Raw genomic sequence first — 15,446 nt, forward strand, 5'->3', positions numbered from 1 at the left:
ACAGACAGCTGGTGGTCTTGGAGGAGGAGGAGAAGGAGACACATGCCTCCAGATCCTTGGCCCCCCAGCCAGGCCTGTCTCCATCCCAGCCACACCCATGCCAGCAGCAGTTAGGGTCCATTACTGTCCTGTTAAACACCACCCTCCTCACTGCCAACAACATTTACAGATCGCCTCTTCCTCTGTGCCCTAAGCGAGCTGGTGCTGCTTCGGCATGGCCAGCAGAACCTAGCCCAGGAAGTGGCCTGCATACACGCCAATATAGATGTCAACTGAGCCAGATTTTATATGGACTTTACAGGTGGGAGGGACTATGTTGTGGGTGGAGAGGGTGGGAATTTGAATGGAAGTTGGGGAAAGGATAAGACATGATGGGACATTTGGGTTAAGAGCGTGGGGAGAATGGTAGGCCTGTTGTGGAAGAAGAAGGTGGGTTTCCAATATAAAAAAGACATGTTTTTTATTCTTACCAATGTGTATTACACACTATCTGGCTTTTGCATTTGCATTGCATTTTAGCATAGCATTGTGTGTTTTTTTATTGACAAAAAGTTGTCCTCTGAAATAGTCACATACTGTACAATGACTTTCCCCCTAAACATTCCCATCCTGACGTCCCTTGTTGTGTATTTCTTTGCTAGTTTACTTTACTTACCTCTTCCTGTAGTCCAGTATACCTTCTACCAGAGTGGGAACACATTAGGTCTATTTGACTTATTGCTTGATGAGGTTTTTGCCACTTTTTCTGCACCAGGCACTTATCAAGTAGTTAGTAAATGCCCTTGTCCTACTACCCCCTGTGACTACACCAGTAGGAGGGCATGCCTACAACATACACAAAAATTGTAATCTTACGTATCTATCTCTGCTTGCCAAACACATCTTCAGTAATAAGTTCCTAAGTAATTCCCTTCTTAGTTCTGAACTTTTTACCTGAATAGATGAAGCAATGGCTGCTAACTCTCTCAATCTTCCAAAACCGTATTGCAGTGTTCTTCTTAACGGTGGTGGTAGTAGTGGGCTAGAACTAACAGGGAAAACATCACACGCAAGGCGCCACTCCAACCTATTCCATATGAGGTGAATGCCAACTGTAGGATTATACAGAAGGACTACCGACATCTAGACTGAAAAACAAAACACAGAATAAGTGGGTTATCATAACTTATCAAAGACTGTGACCAGACCATCAACATGACAAAAAAATAATATTCAAAAAACTAACAGTAGTAACGTCTAATTAATCCAGGGAGCTAGGATTTAATTTCTTAAAATAAACAAAAACAAAACTAAATTTACGAAATCCTCCATTCAGGAGTCAGAACTCAGGACAAGGTTAAGCATTTTAAGCAAGGTCTGATTTAGAAAGGTAAATTATGTTACACTTTAGGTGTCAGTTTACTCTTATAGTGAAAGCTTATGATTAATACCTTTTCCATCAGTAACTTTACAAGAGGTCACTTGCGAGTAGTAACTAATCCCTATCAATTAAAAAAGGAGTAGCTATTACCATTAGTTAGTTACTACACGTAAGGTTACCTACTACTCATAAAGTTGCTGCTAATTCAGTTAACTTGCAAGACAGAACTTACACCAAATGTGTAACTTTACCTTTATGAATCAGGCCACAAAGTACACACTAGTATTTTTTTTTGTCCTCATTAGCCATATAGTCGATCCAAATGTGCTCCTAGCCACAAGACAGAAGACTCAACCACCCCTGTAGCACCGAGGGGCCTATTAATAGGCTCCCAGTGCCCAGGGAGTCAGACCAGATGTCTCCGGCAGAGTTTGGACAGACACTCTCCCTTCGGGCCAGTTCGGCATGTGGTCCAACGACTGTGTGGCTTGGGGTGCCTCCCTTTGGACAAGGAGATTTTTTTAGGCCTAATCATCGGACCCGGGGAAAAAAAAAACAAAAAAAAAACCCCGGGTTGACTAACTGTTCCTTCTCCATTTAATCAAAATGTCCCAAAATCTCAATGAGATTTTGGGACATTTTGATTAAAGTGCACACTAGTATTACCTATCGTAGGACAAACATTGTTCAATTAAGACTCTGCACCATGATGATGTTGTTGTCCGTTTCATGCTTGGGTGGGTTAGTGGTAAAAAAGGGGGAGGTGATGGACGGAGCATCTGAACCAATCAAACACTCACACCCAGTCAACAGATCTGGGTTTAATCCATCACCATTCTTTAGCCCACTCTGCCACCCCAGTTCAGACATGGCCATATGCAAATCAGTCTGACTCTGTACCTCATGGGAACAGTCCAGCCCGAACTGCCAAGCCATGCCTTCCCTGGACCGGAAACAAGCTTCCTAGGACCGGTTTCTGGCATTTCAGCCGTCTTCAGCCAGGCTTGCTTGAATCCAGTACAGATCTAAAAATGTGATTGTTAAGAAACAAAATGATACTGTATGTATATGTATGTACAAACTTTCTCAGCGGGCCAGAATCGCACATAGAAAAAGCTGGGAATACTGCCTGGAAAGAGGCTCATATTTTGAAAATGGCTGTAAATTGGACTAAGGAGATTGAAAGCTGTGGAAGCCTGTTTGATGACAATATAGCAAACCCAATCAATCGAATGCAGAACCCCTGCAGTAGCACACCCCCCACCCCGCCGGAGATGGATCTCCAGACAAAAATGCAGAAGTTGGAGAAATTGAATAGGACTGAGATCTCAAAATTGTGGGAATGCACGTCACTTGAAAAACATTTGGAGGTGGGAAGGGCACAGCAATGGTTGAGGGTGGTGATAGCCGGACCCCGAGATGCTACAGGAATTGGCCGCTAACAGTGTGGAATCATCACAGAATATGATGATGATTCTTATTAAATATGCCAAATGAGACAGAGAAAAAAATTCCAGAGGAAATCCGACTGCTCCAGCAAGAGATCAGTCAATTCTCCAAACCAGAAGCAATCAAAAAATTCAAAAAAGATCTGGAAAGTACATTGAAAAAACATAAGCAGACTATCAAAACAAAAAGCAATGAAGTTTACAAGGGATAGGTTAGGTTATCAAAGGGAACAAGTCTATACATTTGCACGCCACTTTGATACCCTACACAGACAAAAACTCTCCAACAAGGCTGCTCCATAAGTAATATACCAGGAAAAATTTATAGTAACAGAAACAAGTTCTGAGTTCAGTTTGGAACTGGATACAGACCAGGAGGAAGGAGTGGGAGTGACTGCCAGGGGTAGGGAGAACATTGAGTCACCAACTGTGATCTATGAGCTTCGTTTTCTATGCCTAGACCGCCCAATGAGTGCCATATCGCGCCCACAACGGAAAGGAAAATTCAACAGAGGAGGCTCCATGAAGAAGAAGAAGGCATGGAGCTCAGATTCGGGGTCAAAACAAAGCAAGCGAGGCAATGCAAGTAACATCAATGGCTGGAACAGTGGTCAACCTATCGGACTTAGTGCTATCGGAAGAAGCAGGGGGCATTCGGTCTTTGGATCTCTCATGTTGTACACAGACCAATTTCAACCAAGGACGTGAATTAATATTTTCACATTTATGAGGAAAATGAAGTTAAGGACGTTTTTCCACAATAAAAGTAAGCAGGGATAGTGGTGTGTCCCAGAGAGCTGATCCCTGACACAAATTTGGCACTAGGTGATATGGATCTGTTGCATGATCTGGAACAACTGGAGAGGGACAATGAAGGAAGATGCCTCTCTCATCATCTAGAGAAATGGCGGATACTGGCTTTAGATATCTAAGGTAGTATGGAGACATCCTTCAAGCCCAAATTTTTTGTACCAATTCCCCCAAGGAATTCTTTGGACATATAGTAAGAACTGGTGATTAATGATTTAAAGGCATTACCATTAATGTCTAGTAAGAACTTTCTGAGTGGTAATAAAAGGCAAGGGCTTAAATATCGGCAAGTCATTGAAAAGATCAGAAGCAGAAAGGACATTGTGGTCCATCAGTCCGACTAGGGAGGGAATATTGTCTTATGGCTCCTTGACATGTGTAACTGTCATGTGGCCCTTGGGGACAATTTCATCTTCTCTAAGTTAGTATTCGCACGCTGTAGAGTGCACACTACTTTGCACATGTTACTACACAAGTTTATTATGCAAACTTTCACATGAGAACCTACCGCTGTGTTCACGCTTTGCAGGTTCCTGGTATTTAGTCTGAACATTGTGAAAAAGGTCGAACAACAATGCCCCTTGTTATTCTGTTCTTGTCAGGCCCTTGCACCTAGATAAAACATACAGATGTAGCTGTTGTTTGGGAATACATACTTTGGTCTTATTGGAACACACTAATAGGTAGCACACACTTGGAGAGGGACCTTTCCAGGGAGAAAAACATGACAGCACCTATGATGTTGAGCTATAGACTGCGGTATGGAGTCTGCAGATAATGCCCAGAGATCATCTAATATATAATCATCCTGCTTCTATACAAGGAGAGGGAGGTTAGGCTACGCTGTCTTTCAATATGACAGCTCCTTTTATGCTTTGCGGTCTACTTGCTATGCTGACCGCATTTGTGTTATGCATTTTTCTGCTTATTGTGGCACGTACTACACATTAAAGCACGTTAGTTAAAATAAATATTTTAAACTTGTTTGTTTCCCTTGTCAGATCTTATTGTGGGCAAGTACAAGAGTGTGAGCGAAATGGTGTGTCTGGCAACCACGATTCCTGAGAGAGTCGGGAGTGTTCTGTTCTGGGGTGTCTAATCACTTGTTTCTCTGTGAGTGAGTAGGAGAGTAAGTGAGACACTGTAGCTAGTTGGTCCTGGGCTCATGGGTACTCAAGTGGTAGGGTGACTCCATCCCTATATACTACAGTCGAATAATCCCACACATAGTTCTGTGTTTGCGCAGAATCCCTGCAACATAACAGCGAGGCTAAATTGCAGTTAAGGGATGATGTGTATTATCGTAAAGTATCACAAGCAAACCTTGTTGCAATCAAAAACTGGTTCCATGCTGATTTAGCAGGGTGGAGAGGGACAGGTATAATCTCTCAGAATGAGTATTTGTATCTGAATGTGGACGCCTTTATAACTGCAATACTTTATTTGATTCTAAAAATGCAAAAGAATCAGGAAACTCCCCCTGGGAGACACATTATTTCAGTAATAGGCAGTTTATTTGAAACCACGTCCTGATATATTGACCACAAGACACCAGGGATTTTCTTAGAAGAATCTATGACATTCAGTGGGAAGAGTCCTATGTCTTGATAACGTTGGATGTGACCTCACTGTATACCAGCATTTCCCATGAGAATCTGCTTAGAGCCATGAAGCACTTTTTAGGTTAGAGACCAATTTATTTGCACCAACATTCTGACATGCTTCTTCAAATGACAAAATGGTGCTTGGAAAATAATGTTTTCATGTATAGTAAGAACATCTATAGGCAGATAAGGAGTACTGCCATGGGCACCTGCATCGTCCCTAGTTATGCCAAACCTCATATGGGGTGCTGGGAGGAGCAGGTGCTCAGGGTTAAGCATGCCAAGGAGTGATCCGAGAATGTCATTCTTTGGACATGATTTATAGATGATCTGTTTAACTTGTAGAAGGGCACCCCTGAAGCAGCCCAGATATTTGTGTCAGAATTGAACATCAACACTCTAAAACTAAAATTTACTTCAACTATCAGTACATCTGAGGTTTGCTTTTTGGACCTGGAGGTATTTGTGAACAATAATAAATCACATACTAAAAAACATAGGAAACCTACAGCCGGGAATTTAATTTTACACTCATAGTTTTCATCCAACTAACTTGAAGCAGAGTTTTCCATATGTGGAACATCTGCGGATGAAGAGGAATTGTATTGATTTAGCAACTCTGAAGGAAGCACAGGAGCAACTACAAGTAAGATTTGTTGAAACAGGTTAAGGCTCCCATGTATTAAAACAAGCCAAACACAAGGTTGAGGGAATCACCAGAGACTCATTGTTGTTCTTGAATAGGGAGGACAATAAGGGGACTTAAGGTGCCAGAAAGAATAAAGGCAAGGGTGAATTGTGAATGATCCCTGGATTAAATGCTTATCATGCAAACGTGAGAGAGATAATGACTAGGCATTAGCGTCTTGTTAAGAGTCACCCGAAACCAGGTAAAGAAACATCTTGCAAACCCCTGCTGACCTTCAGACATGCTAAATCAATGCATCAAGAATTTGTCGTGAGGAGTCTTGAAGTGATACAACCAGAGGTTTGGCTGAGAGCCAGCCCTGCGTTGCTCAGATGTCACAGGTGCAAAGCTTGTAAAAATGGTCTAAATATAAGATAAGTAAGGTCACCACTATTGAAAACCACATCGAAGATCTGTAATCCCTACAATTGTAGGAAGGACCATGTAGTGTATATTTTACAATGTTCCTGCCCTAAACTCTATGTAGGGAGCACCATACATAAGGCACATGTGAGGATTTTGCAACATCTTAGGGCAGTGAAGAATTGTGATATGAGCTATCCTATTGCTAGGTACATGGATGAGGTACATAGAGGAAATTTGGATGAATTGTTTTAATATGATATTGACTAAGTCCCCAAGAACAGAAGAGGTAGAATTGAGAACTGAGACTAAGGCAATTAGAATCAAAATACATTGTAATGCTCAACACTAAAATACTGCATGGCTTAATTTCCGAGGAAGAATTATTTGTACATATTTAGAAAGGATTCTTCTCTTGAACCATAAAGAAGTATATAGGAACAATGGACTGCATGTGTATAGATTGGGAAATTATGTTTTGGAGAATTCATTTGTATCACAGATATTAAGCACTTTAGAATTTTTTTTTTAAATGGGTCACCAGTGCATGCGTTTATACAACAGGCTGTATTCTGTGCAAAATTAAGTAGAGAATAAATTTGCGAGTGGGGTACACTGTATGAGGTAAGGGACACATTAGATACCTATCCCCCCTTTTTTAATATGGCATTGAAATTAATCTCTTGTATATTGAGTCTATTATCAAGTGACATTCAATTGGAATGTTGGATATGATGTAGGGCCCGATTCACAAAAGTAATCTGAGACAAAATCCTAACTTTACGACTTTCGGTATTGACAAAAGGCATTTAGTATTAAAGTTAGGATTCCTAACTTTACTACTACTAAACTGAGAAAACATCCTAACTCTACGACTTTCAGTATCCACAAAAGGCATTTAGTAGTAGTAAAGTTAGTATTCCTAACTTTACTACTACTAAACTGAGAAAAATACTAACTTTCCGACTTTCAGTATTCACAAAAGGTATTTAGTAGTAGTAAAGTTAGGATTCCTAACTTTACTACTACTAAATGCCTTTTGGGAATACCGAAAGTCGTAAAGTTAGGATTTTGTCTCAGATTACTTTTGTGAATCGAGCCCTTAGGCACTAGCCACTGATATTTATTCTCCAATGGGTACTACCCATTGATGTCATTGCATATTGATTGTCATGGACATACAACATCCTCCTTAATCAATTTTATAAATATTTTAGCATCTCCCAAAAAATATTATAGAAATGGCCATGGTAATATCTTAGTACAGCACTAGCACTTTGAAAAATTGTGGTGGCTCAGGTAGATAGTATTTGCCCATTTATCTCAATGGTAGACGGAGCCTCGATAATAGTATTGTTGCACAGCACTAGCACTTTAAACCCATTTCTGCAGATATGATAATTAGTCAATGTAGTAAATCAGTGTATTGCACAGCACTTTATATATACAAAACTAAAAAACAAAAGCAAAAGACGAAAAAGGAAAAAAAAGAAAAAAGACTGAGGGGCCAATTACCATGTCGGTCGGAAAGACTCCAAACGGGATTCGGATTACCCGAAGCCGATTCGAAACCTATGTTTCTGACCGATTACAATGCAAGGAAACTGTTCGGGCTGTCCAATTCGGTTCCGATCAGCATTTGGACAGCCTGAGTCGTACCGAGCCAAATCGTACAGCTCCATGGACACGGCTTCTGACCAAGTGATTATGATGGCTGATTCTGACAGCCGTTCCGTAGTGGTCTGCCTGATTCAAAACGGCTGTCGGAATTTGACTTTGGGGGCATATAGCAGGACCCAGTTCAGCAGTAGGCCTCCAGTTGGGGCCCGTGGGGGTACCCAAGGGAACCCTCTTTCCAACCATGCACAGTGTGGCATGGACCATGAGGTGCCTGCCATAGGGTGCAAGGTTTTCCCCAATCACCTATTTTTTTTAATGGGAAAACAGGCTCCCATTGAAGTCAATTGCGAGTCCGACCGAACAATGTTCGGAAGCATCGTAATCGGTCAGTCGGACTCTCAGAACCGGATTCGGTCGGAAACGATTCTGAAACCAATTCGGTCGGAAGAGTTTCCAACCCACATCATAATTGGCTGCCAAGTTCTAATCTTTGCAAAAGTGTTTCTACCATGTTTATCATGTTCAAGCATTATGTGTTCCATTATTTATGTGGTGGGAGCAATGGCGCCTATTGTGTGTGAACAAGGCAGCAGGAACTGCCGAAATGCATAACAGCTTAATTAAAATTGTGTGAGTAACCTTCCTCGTGGTGTCGGTGTCTTGATTTTGAAGGGAAGACTGGCATTGAATTGCTGTGACTAAGACCTTTTTGTTCGAAACACATCGCATTAAATCATTTTGAAACTACTCCTGGAGTGCGGGCTATCCTTTGCTGCCGCGGCGCGAACGTGTCTCGCATTTTAAAAATATATATATATATATCCATGATTTCTAGGTAAATTTCGGCCGCACCTCACGTCCCGGGTGCAGTCTCCAGCTGTGGTGAGCCGCTAGACGTGCATCAACTCCGGCAAAACACTAGGTACAAAGTCAGTCATGAGTGCACTCTCGGGTAGGTATCAGCTATGTGCTTTATTGGGAAAGTCTCAAAGCCCTGACAAACGTGTTTCGACATAACGCCTTTTTCAATGTCCATGATATTCGTCTGTGCACACTGGTCCAACTCCAATCCAGTCCCTACCTGTGAATACATGGTGGGACTGCATAAGTCAGACATTAAGGGGTACATTAGGATGTGGGGCGGTGGCATCGCCGCGATGCTGGCAGGGCGTAAAAACACCTTTTCCCGACCGCGAACAGCGGACCTCACGTCCGCCATATTAGTATAGGAAAAAATAGGTCATTTCCCATCCGCCGCGGAGCGACATGCACCGCCATCAAAGTGCACCCGCCACCGCGGCGGTGGGAGCCAATCGAGACTCACCGCCGTGCGGAATGACATCCGCACCGCTCCACAAATTAGGATGGCCCAAACTGGCAGACGCACCGCAGCAGAGACACCGCATAACCAGACCTGCCAGAAAGTCGATAGCGGAGCGCGATCGCCTACACCCGGCCATGAACGCCATGGACCCAGCCCTCCACATGCATCTGGTCATGTACCTGCTACTGCACTACCATCAACAGGGCCGCTGCGGACGACGCCGCAGGTACGCAAATACACCAATACAACACATAACACACGGCCCAGCACCAGGTCCAAGTCCACCACAGACACCCTGCTGGGAGTCACAACACATCCACAAGGGCACCCCTATAAACCCACCTGCCAACAAGTCCCCCCTCTGCATCTGGGACACACATCGACTGTGAACTAGCAGCAACGTCCCGCTCCCGGTCACGTCACCGTCGCGGTCAACACATGCGAACAATGCAGGCGGCAGAGCCACTCCAAAGCATGGGCAGGGCACAAAGACCACAGGGACACTCCACCCCCAACTACACATCAACACACACCATCAAGTCACAGGCCATCTGCCCATCCTATACACCCCATGCACATCAACAAGCACATGTACAAACAAGCACAATACACACCATGCACCACACAACAGACAACCAGGGAGACAGCCACTGTAGGAGTAGCTGACAAGGAACACACTACAACAGTACCACACACACTCAAGGTTGACAATACTTCCTAGCACATACACACAACCTGGGTGTAACCACAAACAGAACACACACACAGGGTAGACTGAACAGAGGCCTGCACAAAAGTACACACAAACACCACAGGACATCAGGAGATGCACATGAGGCAATGACAAGCACACAGACACACAATACCGTATGCACAACAGGCAGTGTGTGCACAACAAGCCCAACAGATACACACAGACATGACTGGCACAACCACAACACACACCACAAAGCAGCACAGAACAATAACAACAGCACACCCAGGAAGTGAACCTATACCACAGCCAACACACAGACACCCAACACAACAACAACAGGATGCACCACTCTGGGATACAACAGCACACCCAGCAATACCAGCGCACTGGGCAGCACACACAGCTCATGTGCCCAAGGGCAAGCAACACTGATGAATACCACAAGAACATCACACATAAAACAATGGACCCATGTACAGAGTGGAACAGCACACTTGGCCCAAAAACTCCACCACAAGGCACTGTCTCACAAATGAAGGGATGGGGAGGCACATCCACATGGAAGCAAAGGGGACAGCTGACATCAAAATCAAGTGATTTGCCTGTCAGTATCAGACATGTGAGGTGTGTCCAATACACAAATAAAGGGAATGCAGACCCACAATGTCTACACACAAGTGGCACACATATGGGATGGCATCACACCACACACCATGCCTTACAGGAGGGGAAAAGGCACCATGTGCCTGCAGTGATAGAGAAAGTCACACACAATGCCAGTGATGACCAGCAGGGTCACACAGTCAAACAAACACACCAACACACATTGATGATCAAACAAACAAAACACTGATGTACAACTCACACACTTTGAACACACATAAGTGACAAATACAACAAGAACTGCATGGACACACCAACACACTGCACAGTGCACAACAGACAACTCACACAAAAGCATCAAATCATGTACACAGGGCAGGACAATCAAAACCCCAGACACATAACTCCTGTCTGACACATGTGTGTCTATCACAATCCAGGGGCACACACATATACACACCAACTACAACATCAAACCCTTCACACTGCACACATCCTCACCACCCTAGAGCACACATCTCATATATGCCAGGGGACCAGGACTAAGGGCCAACACAGGATGACCATACACATACACAGCTGGGCATATATACAGGAATAACACACAGACATCATGACAGTGCCCAGCCAGCATGCAAGCCTGTGCACAGCATCACACCCTGTGCTGGCAGTGTAGCCCACACTGACATGGCAACAACGTAGCCAACAACAGACAACCACTCAAAAGAGAACAGCATGAGAGCTAAAAGAGCCAACACAGATAACACAAGTATCAGTGTCTTAATGGACTGAAGACCCTGTCACCCCTGTTAATCAATGTGATGCAGACAAAGAGCTTTGCAATGTCGAAGTGATACATAGAGCATGTGGCCTAGTCAACTAAAAGCACCCACAAAAAGAACTTTAATCAGCAAGGACAGCGACAAAAGACAGGAGTAACTGTATTCATTCTCATATTGCACAGATGTGAAAGTATAACAACTGTACACAACATCAAGGTACAAAAAGCAGATCAAAAGCAAGATATCCTGCACAGGCAAAGTACAAACAGGAAGGCCAGTGTCCATGGCACAGGTGAGACTCCAACACAGCAGAGCAACAGGGTCAGTGTCCAGGGCAGGTGGCCCAGCAAGTACATGAGAGGCTGCACAGGGTAGACTCTAACACAGCAGAGCAACAGGGTCAGTGTCCATGGCACAGGTGAGAGTACAACACAGCAGAGCAACAGGGTCAGTGTCCATGGCACAGGTGAGCGTACAACACAGCAGAGCACCAGGGTTAGTGTCCATGGCACAGGTGAGAGTACAACACAGCAGAGCAACAAGGTCAGTGTCCAGGGCAGGTGGCCCAGCAAGTCCATGAGAGGCTGCACGGGGGAGACTCCAACACAGCAGAGCAACAAGGTCAGTGTCCATGGCACAGGTGAGAGTACAACACAGCAGAGCAACAGGGTCAGTGTCCTTGGCACAGGTGAGAGTACAACACAGCAGAGCAACAGGGTCAGTGTCCAGGGCACAGGTGAGAGTGCAGCACAGCAGAGCAACAGGGTCAGTGTCCAGGGCAGGTGGCCCAGCAAGTACATGAGAGGCTGCACAGTGAGTGTGTATGACTGTACCCTTTCATGGCCAGCAACACAACCAGGTGGCAAACGATGGTCAGGACTAGCACACCTCAATGAGAGACAGGTGTATGAGGGGGACTAACACTCACATCTGGCTGTCAGGTAGACTTGGAGCTGGCTGTGTTTCGGGCTCAGCAGGAACACCTGACTGGGGAGACAGAGAAACAGGTGATGTAGGGCTATCAGTCGTCTGGCAAGCTGGAGGGCTGTTTGGACCAGGTGGTGTAGTGGCACGTGGAGGTGGAGTCATGCAGACCTGGGACACAGTGTGGGTGGGAGAGGTTGGAGGTGTGCCCTTCCACTTTTTGGGAATACGAAATGGCTTCCCTGTCTTGGGGTTAATGGGAACAGGTGATGACACAACAAGTACACACACCGACTGGCCCGCATCTGGTTCAGACACTGGCACTCCCTCTGGTGATGTGTTGGATCCTGCAGGACGCTTTGTCTGGCTACGCCTCTGGACCCCCTTACCCTGCTTGCCAGGTGTTACACTTACAGTGTCCTCCTTTGCTTGTCTGCTAGGTGTCCCACTTACAGTGTCCTCCTTTGCGTGTCTGCTAGATGTCTCACTAACAGTGCTCTCCTTTGCGTTTCTGCTAGGTGTCCCACTAACAGTGCCCTCCTTTGCGTGTCTGCTAGGTGTCCCACTAACAGTGCCCTCCTTTGCGTGTCTGCTAGGTATCCCAATAACAGTGCCCCCCTTTGCGTGTCTGCTAGGTGTCCCACTAACAGTGCCCTCCTTTGCGTGTCTGCTAGGTGTCCCACTAACAGTGCCCTCCTTTGCGTGTCTGCTAGGTGTCCCACTTACAGTGCCCTCCTTTTCCTCTTTGCCTGGGATGGCACCTACTGTGCCCTCCTCCACCTGCTTCACTGGGCTTGGTATTGGAGTTGATGTGGTGGGGGTAAATGGGCTTGTGCCCTTCCTAGGTGTACCCTTGTTATGCAACACCTCCTCAGTGGACAAAGACAATGCACGCCTAGCTCTACGTGAAGTTTTAGGGACAGGACTGCTTGGCTTGCGTCTGCTTTGTGGTCCTTGTGCTGTATCGTCTCTGTGATGCATGTGAACTGTGGTCACTGTCCTCTGATGTGGCCACTGACTGGGGGGGTGGACAAAGGCACCTGAACAGGAATGTGAGGATGTGCCTGTTGAAGGGCAGACGTCACTGCGGCTGACAAACCCTGGACTGTACGGTGGAGCCCACCCACGTCAGAGTGTATGCCCTCCATGTAGGCAACCACCTGCCCCAATTTTTTGGCATGGTCGCTGAAGGCATTGAGCAGGGTGGTCTGGCCCACACAAAGCTGGCGCAGGAGCTCTACACACTCAGCATTGAAGGCAGCAGGGGGGACAGGCGCAGGCTCAGCGGTGCCAAGTGTGAATGTAACACGTCCCCTCTTACGGACACGGGCAGCACCAGAGGAAGTAGATGGGAGGCTGGGCATTGGCCATTGAGTGGCAGATGAAGTAGCAGACTCCCCATCCCCTGTGCCTGACAACATGGATGCATCACCACTCACATCAGATGATAAAGTACTCTGTGTCTCTGCCACGGATTCCTCCAGCATACGCCTGTCCCCTTCAGATGTGCTGATGAGCTCTGTGTCACTGGCCTCTGGTGCAGCTGTAGTGCTACTCTCCCCTCCACTGGTTTCCGGGTCCGGTTCCTCCGTGCACACTGGTGATTCTGCATGTGAGACAGATGCAGGGTTGTATAAATGACATCATCAGGACCAAGCTAGTTAAACCATGCATACAGGGGATGCACAAATCAACATGCTGACCACCACACCCTTCATAAACATTGCAGCAACACTCTACATACACTACAACAGTGCCTGCAACACTGACTACCTGCCATGACTGAGCCATGTTCAGGCCACACAGCACTACACCTTGCCGGTGGATGAAGTGTACCACACACAACTTCACATGCCCACAACTATCATGCCTCAAAACTCCGTGACACTGTCATGCCTCTAGGGAACCTGATGGGAGAACACACACACCTATTAGGACATGACAGTTCACAATGCCAAGTAGACAATACTAAGCAACATGTGCTACTCAGGGGCACCTTGTAGTCAGACGTGTGACCCTCAAAAATCATGTTGCATGAAAAGTAGGAATACATGTAGGAATACATGAACCCACACTCGGATAGTGGACCCTTTTGTTCACCCCCTAATACATTTCCAACACCATCACAATGCAGATTGACCATGTGTATCCCAAAACACCTGGATATGATAAAGCACAGCATGGATGAACAACCTTTTCATGAGCTGTTAGGCACAATGCCTGACACTAGCACACATCACTGCAGCCACTCACATGACACATCACTGCAACACACCGCAAACATTAAATGGCTCACCGCTGAAACTGGCTCTGTACACATGCATTGGATCCCAGGCAAAGTCACCCTCACCAAATACTCACCCCTGCCTTGCTGCCCATGCTCCTTCAGACGTGCACCCAACTCCGGATTAGTCACTGCCAATATGCGGTACATCAGTGGTGTTAAGTTTCGCTGTGCCAGACGCCCAGTGCGTGGTAGCAGTCCCAAGGTTATCTCGGCCACGTTTTTGGCCAGCCAGCTGATGTCGTCCCACCTCTTGTGGCAGTGGGTGCATCGTCTGTTGGATATCCCCAGGGCCCGTACCTTGGCAGCAATGGCCCTCCACACAGCTGGTGTACCTTGAGCTGCAGGTATGGGAGAAAAGTAGGGTAAGTTACCAGTTGCACAGTGTCATGTTCCCACAACTATCACTACAGTAGCATCATGCAGAGTCACGACCTATTGGAATCCCACAAATACCCAAACAGGGAGACACCGCACAAGGGCACCATGCATGGGCCAAATAGTCATAGCATGCAAACATGAGGGCGTACCAGCTACATGCCAAACACACACACATGCAGGATGACTGCAATGAAAGCACTCTGTGTGTCGCACACATCACCAGTCCCATGCATGTATGACCCCCCCTGCCCAACTGCACACTCAATGATAACTTACCACTACATTGGGGCCACCATACAGCCTCGGGTATTGTGCCAGCACTACGTCCACTAGCACCTCCAGCTCCTTGCTTGTGAATGGGCTGGCACGGATCTTCTCTGTTCTTGCCATCCCTGTGGACAAGTGACACCTGTGGTTCAAGTGAGTGTTGATGAGTCCCAGCCGGCAGGCACTTCAGGCAGAAACAGGAGAGGGTCCCAGGCAGCAGGCACTTCAGGCAGCAGCAAGAGAGGGTCCCAGGCAGCAGCAGGAGAGGGTCCCAGGCAGCAACAGGAGAGG

The sequence above is a fragment of the Lissotriton helveticus genome, chromosome 6 (assembly GCF_964261635.1).
Source record: "Lissotriton helveticus chromosome 6, aLisHel1.1, whole genome shotgun sequence".
NCBI lineage: Eukaryota > Metazoa > Chordata > Amphibia > Caudata > Salamandridae > Lissotriton > Lissotriton helveticus.